Source organism: Tursiops truncatus, chromosome 6 (genome assembly GCF_011762595.2).
Source record: "Tursiops truncatus isolate mTurTru1 chromosome 6, mTurTru1.mat.Y, whole genome shotgun sequence".
Taxonomy (NCBI): domain Eukaryota; kingdom Metazoa; phylum Chordata; class Mammalia; order Artiodactyla; family Delphinidae; genus Tursiops; species Tursiops truncatus.
The window spans coordinates 42,541,766-42,556,408 of record NC_047039.1 but is presented as its reverse complement, the minus strand read 5'-3'; positions in this window follow the sequence as shown (position 1 = coordinate 42,556,408).

Here is a 14,643-nt window from a genome sequence, read left to right as displayed (position 1 = left end):
AAATATCAGTTAAGTCCATCTTGTTTAATGTATCATTTAAAGCTTGTTTTTCCTTATTTATTTCCATTTTGGATGATCTGTCCATTGGTGAAAGTGGGGTGTTAAAGTCCCCTACTGTGATTGTGTTACTGTTAATTTCCCCTTTTATGGCTGTTAGTATTTGCCTTATGTATTGAGGTGCTCCTGTGTTGGGTGCATAAATATTTACAATTGTTATATCTTCTTGGATCGATCCCTTGATCATCATGTAGTGTTCTTCTTTGTCTCTTGTAATAGTCTTTATTTTAAAGTCTATTTTGTCTGATATGAGAATTGCTACTCCAGCTTTCTTTGGATTTCCCTTTGCATGGAATATTTTTTTCCATCCCCTCATTTTCAATCTGTATGTGTTCCTAGGTCTGAGTGGATTTCTTGTAGACAGCATATATACGGGTCTTGTTTTTGTATCCATTCAGCCATTCTGTGTCTTTTGGTAGGAGCATTTAATCTATTTACATTTAAGGTAATTATCAATATATATGTTCCTGTTACCATTTTCTTACTTGTTTTGGGTTTGTTATTGTAGATCTTTTCCTTCTCTTGTGTCTCCTGCCTAGAGAAGTTCCTTTAGCATTTGTTGTAAAGCTGGTTTGGTGTTGCTGAATTCTCTTAGCTTTTTCTTGTCTGTAAAAGTTTTAATTTCTCCATGAAATCTGAATGAGATCCTTGCTGGGTAGAGTCATCTTGGTTGTAGGTTTTTCTCCTTCATCACTTTAAATAAGTCCTGCCACTCCCTTCTGGCTTGCAGAGTTTGTGCTGAAAGATCAGCTGTTAACCTTATGAGGATTCCCTTGTGTGTTATTTGTTGTTTTTCCCTTGCTGCTTTTAATATTTTTTCTTTGTATTTAATTTTTGATAGTTTGATTAATATGTGTGTTGGTGTGTTTCTCTTTGGATTTATCCTGTATGGGACTCTCTGTGCTTCCTGGACTTGAGTAAGTATTTCCTTTCCCATATTAGGGAAGTTTTCAACTATAATCTCTTCAAATATTTTCTCAGTCCCTTTCTTTTTCTCTTCTTCTTCTGGGACCCCTATAAGTCGAATGTTGGTGCGTTTAATGTTGTCCCAGAGGTCTCTGAGACTGTCCTCAGTTCTTTTCATTCTTTTTTCTTTATTCTGCTCTGCAGTAGTTATTTCCACTATTTTATCTTCCAGGTCACTTATCTGTTCTTCTGCCTCAGTTATTCTGCTATTGATCCCTTCTAGAGAATTTTTAATTTCATTTATTGTGTCGTTCATCACTGTTTATTTGCTCTTTAGTTCTTCTAGGTCTTTGTTAAATGTTTCTTGTATTTTCTGTATTCTATTTCCAAGATTTTGGATCATCTTTACCATCATTATCCTGAATTCTTTTTCAGGTAGACTGCCTATTTCCTCTTCATTTGTTAGGTCTGGTGGGTGTTTACTTGCTCCTTCATCTGCTGTGTGTTTTTCTGTCTTCTCATTTTGCTTAACTTACTGGGTTTGGGGTCTCCTTTTCACATGCTGCAGGTTCGTAGCTCCCATTGTTTTTGGTGTGTGTCCCCAGTGGCTAAGATTGGTTCAGTGGGTTGTGTAGGCTTTCTGGTGGAGGTGACTAGTGCCTGTGTTCTGATGGATGAGGCTGGGTCTTGCCTTTCTGGTGGGCATGTCCATGTCTGGTGGTGTGTTTTGGGGTGTCTGTGGCCTTATTATGATTTTAGGCAGCCTCTCTGCTAATGGATGGGGTCGTGTTCCTGTCTTGCTAGTTGTTTGGCATAGGGTGTCCTGCACTGTAGCTCACTGGTCATTGAGTGAAGCTGGGTCTTGGCATTGAGATGGAGAACTCTCGGAGGTTTTTGCTATTTGATATTACATGGAGCTGGGAGGTCTCTGATGGACCAGCGTCCTGAACTTGGCTCTTCCATCTCAGAGGCACAGCCCTGATGCCTGGCTGGAGCACCAATAGCCTTTCATCCATGTGGCTAAGAATTAAAAGGAGAAAAAATAGAAAGGAAAGGAAAGGAAAGAAAGGAAGGAAGGAAGGATGGAAGGAAGGAGGAAAGAAAAGATAAAGTAAAATAAAGTTATTAAAATAAAAAATTTTTAAAAATTATTGAGAAAAAATTTTTAGAAAGTTAAAAAAAAAAAGAAGGGACAGACTGAACCCTAGGACAAATGGCAAAAGCAAAGCTATACAGACAAAATCACACACAGAAGCATACACATACACACTCACAAAAAGAGAAAAAGGGGAAAATGTATATATACCTTTGCTCCCAAGGTCCACCTCCTCTATTTGGGATGATTCATTGTCTATTCAGGTATTCCACAGATGCAGGGTACATCACGTTGATTGTGGAGATTTAATCCGCTGCTTCTGAGGCTGCTGCCAGAGAGTTTCCTTTCTCTTCTTTTTTTGCACAGCTCTCGGGGTTCAGCTTTGGATTTGGACCCGCCTCTGCATGTAGGTTGCCTCAGAACATCTGTTCTTCACTCAGACATGACAGGGTTAAAGGAGCAGCTGATTCAGCGGCTCTGGCTCACTCAGGCCGAGGGGAGGGAGGGATATGGATGCGGGGCGAGCCTGCGGCAGCTGAGGCCAGCGTGACGTTGCAGCAGCCTGTGGCAAGCCATGTGTTCTCCTGGGGAAGTTGTCCCTGGATCATGGGACGCAGGCAGTGGCGGGCTGCATAGGCTCCCAGGAGGGGAGATGTGGATAGTGACCTGTGCTCGCACACAGGCTTCTTGGGAGCGGCAGCAGCAGCCTTAGTGTCCCATGCCCATCTCTGGGGTCCGTACTATTAGCCGCGGCTCGTGCCCGTCTCTGGAGCTCCTTTAAGCGGCACTGTTAATCTCTGATTGCGCACCAGGAAACAAAGAGGCAAGAAAAAGTCTCTTGCCTCTTCAGCAGCTCCAGACTTTTCCCCAGTCTCCCTCCTGGCTAGCTGTGGCGCACTGACCCCTTCAGGCTTTGTTCACGTTCCCAACCCCAGTCCTCTCCCTGGGATCCGACCTCTGAAGCCCGAGCCTCAGCTCCCAGCCCCCGCCCACCTAGGCCGGTGAGCAGACAAGCCTCTAGGGCTGGTGAGAGCTGGTCGGCACCGATCCTCTGTGCGGGCATCTCCTCGCTTTGCCCTCCCGCACCCCTGTTCCTGCACTCTCCTCCGTGGTTCCGAAGCTTCCCCCCTCCGCCACCAGCAGTCTCTGCCTGCGAAGGGCCTTGCTAGTGTGTGGAAACCTTTCCTCCTTCACGGCTCCCTCCCACTGGTGCGGTCCCGTCCTTATTCTTTTGTCTCTGTTTTTTTTTTTTTTTCTTTTGCCCTACCCAGGTAAGTGTAGAGTTTCTTGCCTTTTGGGAAGTCTGGGGTCTTCTGCCAGCGTTCAGTAGGTGTTCTGTAGGAACTGTTCCACCTGTAGATGTATTTCTGGTGTATTTGTGGAGAGGAAGGTGATCTCCGCGTCTTATGCTTCTGCCATCTTGAAGCTCCTCTGGTTTAATTTTTGATTTGTAAAAGACCTTTATGCAGTAGGAAAATTAGCTTTATGGAGTGTTAATTATTTCCCCCCCTTTTTTTTTGTTATTTGACTTCATTAATGATGGTTTTTTTGCCATGCAGCCATGTATTTTTAAGTACCCAACTTTGCCTACATTTTATAATTGTCTTTTCTCATGTAATCTGTACTCTGAATATTTTTGTTTTGTGTGTGTATATTTCATCTAATTATTTTGAAGGTTAACATTTCATTTTTCATTCCTTTAATGTTTACCTTTATGTAACATAGGTTCTCTATTTCTTTTACTTTATCTATTGACACTTCCTGAAACATATGCTTGAAGCATTCTCTGAATATCCTCTCATTCTGTTTTCATCCATCACTTAACTTTAGTTGATTTTCTGTCTATTTTTGTTTGTTTACTTTAAATCTTCAAATATGGATATGTTACTTTTGTTTCTAGCAATATGGCAATGCTAGAAATTTATTTTGAAAAACAAGATCATGTAATTTCTGCATAAGTATAACAGCCCCCCTCCTCTAAGTACATAGTTAAGCTTGAAATATAAAAATGCCACGGTGAGAAATAAGAATGATAAGCTATCTCAGAAGTAAAATCTATCCAGTGAACTTGCCTACCTTGGTAACTATTTGGACTGGGACTATTTCTTTTCTCAAGAGAAGAACGAACTTGAAAATGGTATCTACCTGTTAGAAATTTTCCTGTCTTATTATGGCCTCTAGATGAAAAATTATCTCCCTTGAGAATATTTAAGGACATGGCTTTCTTATTTCAAAGTTGAAGTTTGACTTTATATGATATTATTAGCACAGATAATATTAAGTCTGACCACAAATTAAGACGGCTCATAACTTATGGTGGCACAGAGAACCTACCAAAAGAAAATACAAATATTTTCAAGTGTGACATATCCTTAGCTCAGATTACATAGCATTCCCTAGTGTAAAAATCCAATGACTCAATGACATGAACTCACAGTCCAAAATTGGGGAACGGGGTATGGGGAAAGCCACTATGACTTTCAGTGGAAAAAATACTTCACCAAAACATGAGACTCATACTCTTAGAAATCTAAATAATGTAAGTATTAAATATAAAATATGAAGTTAATATAGTAAGGTATTTAAATAAAAAAGAAGGGAAAAGTTGATTTAAATAAAAAAACAAGGCACATATGAAATTAGCAAAATAGAATTATAGAAGTGAAAAATAAAATGTTTAAGTTTAAAACTCAGTGGATGAGTAAACTGCAGATTAGACAGAATTGAAGGAGAAATTAGTGAACTAGAAAATAGTTTTGAAGAAATTACCCAGAATGAAGCATAGAAAAAGAAGTTTGAAAAAAGAAGAGGGGGTTAGGAAATATTTGAGGATAAAATAGGAAGACCTATGCTTTTCCTTATTTTAATATACCTATTATTTTTCATATTCTTTTCCATTATAGGTTATTACAAGTTATTGAATATAGTTCCCTATGCTATGTAGGTCCTTGTTGTTTATCTGTTTCATATATACTAGTATGTATCCATTAATCCTAAATCTCTAATTTATCCCTCCCCCAACCTTTTCCCTTTAATAACCATTAGTTTGTTTTCTGTGTCTGTGAATCTATTTCTGTTTTGTAAATAAGTTAATTTGTATCATATTTTTAGATTTCATATATAAGTGATATCATATGATATTTGCCTTTCTCTGTGTGACTTACTTCACTTAGTGTGAAAATCTCTAGGTCCATCCATGTTGCTGCAAATGACATTATTTCATTCTTTTTTGTGGCTAGTAATATTCCATTGTGTGTGTGTGTATATATATATATATATATATATATATATATATATATATATATTACCACATCTTCTTTATCTGTTCATATGTTGATGGATATTATGTTTCCATGTCTTGGCTATTGTAAATAGTGCTGCTGTGAACATTGGGATGCATGTATCCTTTCAAATTAGAGTTTTCATATTTTCCAGATATCTGCTCAGGAGTGAGATTGCTGGATCATATGCCAACCCTACTTTTAGTCTTTTAAGGAACCACTGTATTGTTCTACATAGTGGCTGCAGCAATTTACATTCTGACCAACAATGTAGGAGGGTTCCCTTTTCTCCACACCTTCTCCAGCATTGATTGTAGGCTTTTTAATGATGGCCATTCTGACCAATGTGAGGTGATACCTCATTGTAGTTTTGATTTGCATTTCTCTAATAATTGGTGATATTCAGCATCTTTTCATGTGTCTCTTGGCCATCTGTATGTCTTCTTTGGATAAATGTCCTTTTAGGTCTTCTGCCCATTTTTGATTGGGTTGTTTTTTTGATATTGAGCTGTATGAGCTGTTTGTATATTTTGGAAATTAAGCCCCTGTTCGTCACATCATTTGCAAATATTTTCTCCCATTCTGTAGGTTGTCTTTTTGTTTTATTTATGGTTTCCTTTGCTAGGCAAAACCTTATAATTTTGATTAGGTCTCATTTGTTTATTTTTGCTTTTTTTCTTTTGCCTTAGGAGACTGACCTAAGAAACCATTGCTATGATTTCTGTCAGAGAATTTTTTGCCTTTGTTCTCTTCTAAGAGTTTTATGCTGTCATGTCTTATATTTAAGTCTTTAATCATTTTGAGTTAACTTTTGTGTATGGTGTGTGGGAGCATTCTAACTTCATTGCTTTACATGTGGCTGTCCAGCTTTCCCAGCACCACTTGCTGAAGAGACTGTCTTTTCTCCATTGTACATTCTTGCCTCCTTTGTCAAAGATTAATTGACCATTAATCTTGTGTGGATTTATTTCTGGGATCTCTATTCATTCCATTGATCCATATGTCTGTTTTTGCGCCAATACCATGCTGTTTTGATTATTGTAGCTTTGTAGTATTGTCTGAAGTCTGGGATGGTTATGCCTCCAGCTTTGTTTTTTTCCTGCAGGATTGCTTTGTCAATTCCAGGTCTTTTGTGGTTCCAGATAAATTTTAGGATTATTTGTTCAAGTTTTGTGAAAAATGTCATGGGTAAGTTGATAGGGATCACATTAAATCTGTAGTTTGCTTTGGGTAGTATGGCTATCTTAACAATATTCTTCCAATCCAAGAGCATGGGGTATCTTTCCATTTCTTTGAATCACCTTCAGTTTCTTTTATTAATGTTTTAGAGTTCTCAGCATATGTCTTTTGCCTCCTTGGAGAGGTTTATTCCTAAGTATTTTATTTTATTTTTTGATACAATTTTAAAGTGGATTTTTTTTCCTGATATTTCATTGTTAGTGTAAAGAAATGCAACAGATTCTGTATGTTAATCTTATATCCTGCTACCTTGCTGAATTTGTTTATCAGTTCTAGCAGTTTTTGTGTGGTGTCTTTAGGGTTTTCTGTATATAGTATCATGTCATCTGCATGTAATTTTACCTCTTCCCTTTCCATTTTGATAACTTTTATTTCTTTTTCTTTCTGATAGCTGTGGCTAGGGCTTCCAATACTTTGTTGAGTAGAAGTGGTGAGAGTGAGTATTCTTTTCTTGTTTTAGATTTTAGCAGGAAGGCTTTCAGCTTTTTACTGTTGAGTATTATGTTAGCTCTGAGTTCGTCACAAATAGTTTATATTATGCTAAGATATATTCCCTCTATGCCCTCTTTGGTAAGAGTTTTTATCATGAATGGATGTTGAATTTTGTCAAATGCTGTTTTCTGTGTCTTTTGAGATGATCATGTGTTTTTTTGACTTTTCTTCTTTTGATGTTGTATATCATATTGATTTGCATATGTTGAACCACCCATATAACCCTGGGTTGAATCCAACTTGACCATGGTGTATGATCCTTTTTATGTGTTGTTGGACTTGGTTTGCTAATACTTTGTTAAGGATTTTTGCATCTATATTCATCAAATATATTAGCTTGTAATTTTCTTTTTTGTGGTGTCTTTGTCTGGTTTTGGTCTCAGGGTGATGACGGCTTCAGAGAATGACTTTGGGAGTGTTCCCTGTAGGAGGTACTTTTAATTTGCCAGGTCTGAGGTAACAGAAATGACTGATATACCTTCTGTCCCTGAAGACCTGAGAATTTCACGCTTCATAATGAGAAACTCATAGATACTATAATTTTTAAAAAGGGAGGGGGCAACAAAGTAAAAGTGAGAAGAGGGAGTAAAACAGAAAAACAAAAGTATAGAAAGATGGGGAGATGTGGAGTAGAGCATCAGCTCTTGAAAGAGCCTTGTTCCACAAGACAGTCCCTGACATGGTCAGTGCAGCAGATATTATAAACCCATACAAAACTCATTAATTGTGCCCTTAGCCTTCTTTCATTTTTTCCCAGAAAATCATGGATTGGGATTAACATTCCAGTTTTATGAAGTGAGTCTAGAAGCATAAAATAATGTAGTGAACATTAGCTGTAAAGAAAGCAATGCTACATTGAGGTTTAATTTAGGCTAAATCTTTTTAGGGCAACAAATGTATTTATTTTTTAAATGATCCAAATAAAGCTTACCTGTTATGAAATTCTGGGACACATTTTGCCTAAAATTTCATTCTAAATTTCCTCTCCATTTCCATAAGTATTATTTTCATTTCCTTTCAGTATACAAGATATTGTCAAGTTAGGAAAGAGAAGGTCAGATGATTTGTTGAAGACCATACAGTTCACCAGCTACAAGTTCTGTTTTTTCTTTACTGTCATTTAATGCCACCCCGCCCACATACAAGTTCTCAAAACACGTAACACACACACACACACACACACACACACGACTGGGAATTTGTACTACTGAATCTTTACCTACGAGAAATAAAAATTTATGTTCACACACACGAAATGTGGATATTTATAAATATTTCATTCATAATTGCCCCAAATTGGAAATAATGAGAATGTCCTTCAACTGGGGAATGAATGAACAAACTGTGGTATATCCCTACAATAGAAAAATCACTTGACGATAAAAGGGAGAAAGCTACAATACAATAACATGGATGAACTCAAATGTCCTATTCCAAGGGAAAGAAGCCAGACTCAAATAGCTACATGCTATATATTTGGTCTGACTCTATAATTTGTAGGAACCAGTGCAAAATGGAAATATGGAGCCTATTGTTCAAAAATTAAGACTTTCAGTATAATGACAGCAGAGCATTAAACTGAGCACAGGGCCTTTCTAGTGCAGGGTCCTGTGTGATTCCCTAGGTTGGAATCCCATGAAACTGGCACTGACTATATCATTTCATTACTGTGACATTCTCAAAAGGCAAATCTCCAGGGAAAGAAAAGAGATCAGTTGTTGCCAGGGGCTAGAGTGAGAGGGAGAAGTTCACTACAAAAGACATAAAAGAATACATGAGGATGATCAGACTGTTATCTGTCTTACTAGGCCTGGTGGCTACAAAATAATATGTGTATGTCAAAATTTATAAAACTGGCCACTAAAAAGGGAAAATTTTTTCTATGTAAATTATATAAATCTGACTTTTAAAAACCTACAATATAAAAAAGTGTATATTAACATTTTATTGAAGAGGGGTTACAGATAATTCCAGAGAAATGTAGACATCATACAACTAACAGAAACAAAATATAATGGAAAGGGCAGGGTTAATGACCTGGGTTGGAATATCATCTTGTCTTCTTATGAGCAGGATGAAATAGCTTTGGTCACTTAAGCTCTTTGAGTCACAATTTCATTATCTCTAAAATAGGATGGCAATAGTAAGTCAAACTTATAGAATGCTTATAAGGATCAAATAAGGTAATGTATGTAAAAAGGTTTTTCAAAATTATAATATTAAAGCACTCTCAGATTATTATCAGCAGTGGTAATAAAAGCACAAACTTAACATCACTTTTTTTCCCTCAGATTTAAAGATTTGTCATTCACTGTGCACACTACTGATTCAGAAAAGACAACTGAAATCACAAATTCACTTTAGCAGTGTTCTATAGAGGTATAATTTAATATATAACACATTTGAAACCTGGAGAGAATTACTTATTTTCACAGTCAAAGGGATATTATCTTTGGAAGGAATCAATTTTCTACCTGGAGAACTATATTTCTCAGTGTAGGGGGTACTTTCCTCCCTACGGCTAAAATGAACGTACAGACCAATATCATTCTTTTATTTTACTTTTAAGTTCTGGTGCCGACTTTTGACAGTTTTTGAATTTTCAAATAGTATAAATAGTATGACAAAACAATAATTGATTATAAATGTATACAGAGTTTAAATAGTTAAAATTTGCACTGTTAATACAATTCTTGAGATACCTTTCATAGAAATGTAACCAGCTATACAATAACACATGTAAATACTGGCAAATACACAGCTTAAAAAATTATTGTATAGCAAGTTCTATAACCAGATATATAATTCATATGCTTTTAACTTAACTAAGGGGAGGAAGGGAATAGAGTTCAGAGTTGCTTTATGTCCCCTTTGCACCTGATAAGAATGTACCTGCCATATAGCAGCACCTCATCACACTGCAATATAATTGTTTATTTAGTACGTATTGGTTACTGTCCGGTGTATAAACTGATCAATGGCAAGGTATGAGCCTTATTTATTTCTGTTTTTCAGCTGTGATACCTTTTGCTAGGTGTATTTGTATTGTATTTGTTTAATGATTTTTGCTTTCAAGGTAAGGAAAACCAGGTATGATAACATTGGTGGGCAGAGTGGCAAATTGGAGTGGACACCGAATAGTGTCAGAATACTGTTCCAGCTCTGTTTTCTTATTAGATATGCAACATTGAATATGAGACTTAACCTTTGTTGAACTTCTGTTTTCTGAACGGTTCAGTGCCAAGAAAAATACTTGACTTGCAGCAATCTCTGAGTAAATATTAACTTCTTTCCCTAACACATCATGATGGACTACTGTACAGGAGTGTTAAAATGGTCAAGTGTAATAATGGCTGTGAAATGTAAAAATACTTTCTTTTTATGTAAAGCTCTATTCCGAAATGGAGAGATAGAAAGGCTGTTGTCCTCTTGAGAAAGAAGACCGTGACCACTAGCACAACTTCTGTTACCAACCAGCTATATTACCTTGGATAAGCTTTATAATATCTTTGGATTTTTACTATAAAATGAGGGGTTCTAAATTTAGTTCTAAAGTCCAAAATATTTATTTCAGTTGAACAGTGAAGTATATTTTATAGTTTAAAAGGTTAAATACACATTTTATATAATACTATTTGCCCCTTGTTGAAAATATGTAACTGGACACCTAATTAGAAAACTCAATATTAAGATTGGTGAAACATAAACTAGTTTAGAGATTCCACTTTCAAACATATTCAGACTTCGCTGTAGTACACCAAGAAATGATTTTGTAGGATTAAAACCTTTTGGTTCTTGTCAGCACATTGTAAAGTAACACAGACTTTGTTTTGCTTTAGTTTTTATCAAAAAATAAATGAATGGTAATGAAAGAGAAAGAAGTATACCAGGAGAACTTTTCTGCATTGTTATGTGTGGGTTTTTCTTTTTTGTTATTGTTGGTGATGTTGCCAGTTTGCTCCTATGTTTGTTTTTGCATCCTTAAACTTCTGTTGATGTTACAGAATTGGTATTTTGTCTCAATCATATTATAAAAATCCATAAAAGCAGGCTCATGGGTTATATATAATTTTTCAAATCCCTACACCAGCTAGACAGTGTCTTACACTTAGTAGTTGCTTAATAGATGTGCATAGGTTGACTGATTTAAATCTGATGTCTGTATAATTAATCATACTTTTTTGAGTATCAATCCATGATTGTCTCAGGTAAAGGACAGGCTAGACAGAGTCAACAAACCTCTTAAATTTCATGGCAGAATTTAAAAACAAAACTGCTTCAAATTATTTGAGATTATAATGAGCTATAATCGATTACAGTTATTCATTGTTGGACATCTAGGTCTATTATACAGTCCAGTGTAAGTGTAATTGCCTTATTATAATAATACAAGGAGAACTTCATAGAGATAAGACTAATGCATCTTCCCTAGACAATTATAGTCTCTTGTCCATTAGCCAGAATGAAGTAAATTCTGTTTTCATCAGTCACAACTTCTGACTCTGGAAGGATGGGTTGGGGGTAGGGGGACAAGATCTGATGCTCATGAGTCATTCCTCCTTTGGCTGGGCTCCAGTACCTAAGAGAAGCAAAAACTCATTGTGAATTGTGTCCTTCGCACTTCATAATCAATTACACTTTACTGATAATAAGCATGATGTCTTGCTTTTGCCTCAGTCTGAGTGACCAATTACCTTCTAGAAGTGATCTCTTTGCCACATGGAAGCCCTCATTTTGAGCACCTTAATTAACTTTCCAAGGACTTAACAATCTGACTTAATCAGTTGATGTGATTCTTTTAAATTGCACAATCAATATCATCTCATTTCATTAATTTAGCTTAATTATTGCACTTGCTCCTTAGAAAGTTTAGATTACTTTTAAGCGAACTGAGGAACTTGTCTTTATTGGTTTTCACTAGCATTTTAGTTTGTTCATATAATCTTAAACAAAACTTAAATTTGCCAAATATAATTTTCAAACTTTCAGTGTCATTAACGTCGACAGTGGTTGTTAAAAATATTGATAAGTTGATTTCAGAAAACACCTTCCACTCAATTATAAGTTGTATCAAGTAACTAATTTTTGGTAATGACCATGAATTAAAACATTGCACAGTGAAATGCGTAGGAGCATTTTAAGAACAGACAGTTCATACTTTGGAATACCAGGGCAAAGGCTTTGATGGCTCATAGTAATACAAATGTCCAGATTGTAGTTCAAGACATGACCTTTATTATGCATAAGTATTTTTTTCTTTGTGAGAAATAACTTTGCACATAAAATTTTATTTTATTTTCAGGCTTTGTTTGACTACAATAAATCTTTTACTGAATCCTTATTACTAGGATGAACACAAGTGAATAAGTCAGAAAGTGGTTTGACTTAGCAAATCTGTAAAGTTATTACATGATTAGGAGGGATTTATGTATTCCATAATCTAGCCTGCAGAAGACAGTGTAATTTGTTCCATCTAAATTATTTAATAAAATCTACATTCTCAAAATGTATTCTGACTTTAAAATATTCCCACTTTTTTCTAATCTTTGGGAGTGTAACTTAGGGAAGGAACATGGACTTGTGTTTTAGATAGTTATTTAAATGCTGCCTCCAATTTCTGGGCCTTGAATGAGTAATTCAGTCCTTCGGAGCTTCAATTATTTCATTTGTGGGAAGAATATAGAATATGAACTCCACAGCATTATTGTCAGAAGAGTGATGGCATATGTAAGATACCCAGCACAGTGCCATGTATATAGTCGATACCCAATTAACATCACTTCCTTCCTTTAACTGGGGTTTCCTATTTCCTGGTTTTATTGATCTATTCTCATAAGATTGTTGTGTAAGTTTTGCAAATTATTACGAAGTACATTTTTATCAGTTGGCTGAGAAAGCAGGAGTTACCATCCCTTTTATTTCTGGAATAATTCTATCCTCTTAGCTATAAAAATAGAAAGAAAGGACTGTTATAATTCTCAGCTGAAAGTATGTAAGACACTTTGAGGAGTTTGAGCATCTCTATTCTGGATCTGTTGGGAAGATTTTAGTCTGCCTTTTCCTCACCTTCCTTTGGCCTTCATTTTACACTTAAAGAATTAGAGTCACCACAGGTTGCAGAAAAATATAAAAAGAACAAACAGTCCTAGCTCTGGAAGCATTCACTTTTTTGACTATTGTTGATAGAATCCCAAATTACCTGGCAGTAGGAAGTTGGTTTTCTCAATAAACAAATTAGCATGCAAGAAGTTTAATAGGAAGTCTCTTAGATTCAATATTTGAGAAAGGAAGAGAAGAGAAGGGAAGGAGAGGGGAGGGGAGGGGAGGGAGCAGACCAGGCAGAGGGAGAAGTTGAGTAACAACTTATTTCAAGGGAAATATCAGATGACCCCACAAGAGAGCTCTAGCTGTCCCATGGGGTTCAGTGACTGGTACTTTATATGCATGTAATGATCAGTCATTGGATGCAAAATATTTGACAAGGAGTATAATCTTGAACAAGGCAGCACCTCTCAGTTGAGGCAATAACCCAAAGGGGGTTGGGAACTGAGAACTGTCTCCTGGTACACCGCCAGCAGCTGGAAAAATAAATCATTCATTATTGAAGGGGGATCAGTGTGACACACCATGTTGGCTTTTTGGCTTTTACCTGTGTGATGATTTAAACATCCTCAGTCCCTCAATATATGTACATAACAACCTTCACTCATTTCTTCTGCTTATCTTTGTTGGCTCATCAATTCAGAATTACCAGACTCCCCTGAGTCCTGATTTACTGTCTGCTCAGAGTGTAGGTATATCTCATCTCCCAAAAGATGCCTGAGTTCTTCATTTTGCAAGAGATGCTGAGTTAAGTTTTGCCCCAAATACCTCAGTAATACAACCACCCATCCTTCAACAAAGTAGGTTATGCTTCTCTGCCCTCATATTTATTTACTAAATCTTTGTGTGTGTGTGTGTGTGTGTGTGTGTGTGTGTGTGTGTGTAGAAAGAAAAATTGAAGATAATCTTTCACCAGGTGTGTTTACCAGTGGATAAAAATCCCAGGTGGTAGATGCAGATATATGGTTGTTTTATTCAGTGCAATAGATAGTTCAAACTAGTATATATTAGTTCCCAGAGAAGGAGAGAATTTTCCTCTTTCACAGCAGGATCCAGATCAAAGTTTTTATCCTTGGTGACAGTTGCTACTTCTTTGCCTAATAGTCATAGTTGTGAGTAATAATTATCAATGTTTTACCATCCCCTCCTAGAATTTTGGCCATTTGCAATACTTGTTTTCTTTTTTCTGTACTCTTTAAGCCACAAGAATGGACTCAAAAATAATATCCCAATCCAAAATGGATAAAATAAAGAATTTCATCACGCATGTGTGGTCTGTATGACCCCATCTCTGGAAAGTACCAACGGGTCTCAATAGGGTACAAACTAGGGAAGATGGGAAAAAGCAAATGAATGCAAGAGTGTGTCTAGATAACAGGGCTCCATAGTACCCTTTCTCCTTGGCCTTCAATTTTCAAGCTGTAAGGAACTACTATTCTCCTTCTGATTGGCCTGAGAACACTGTAAACA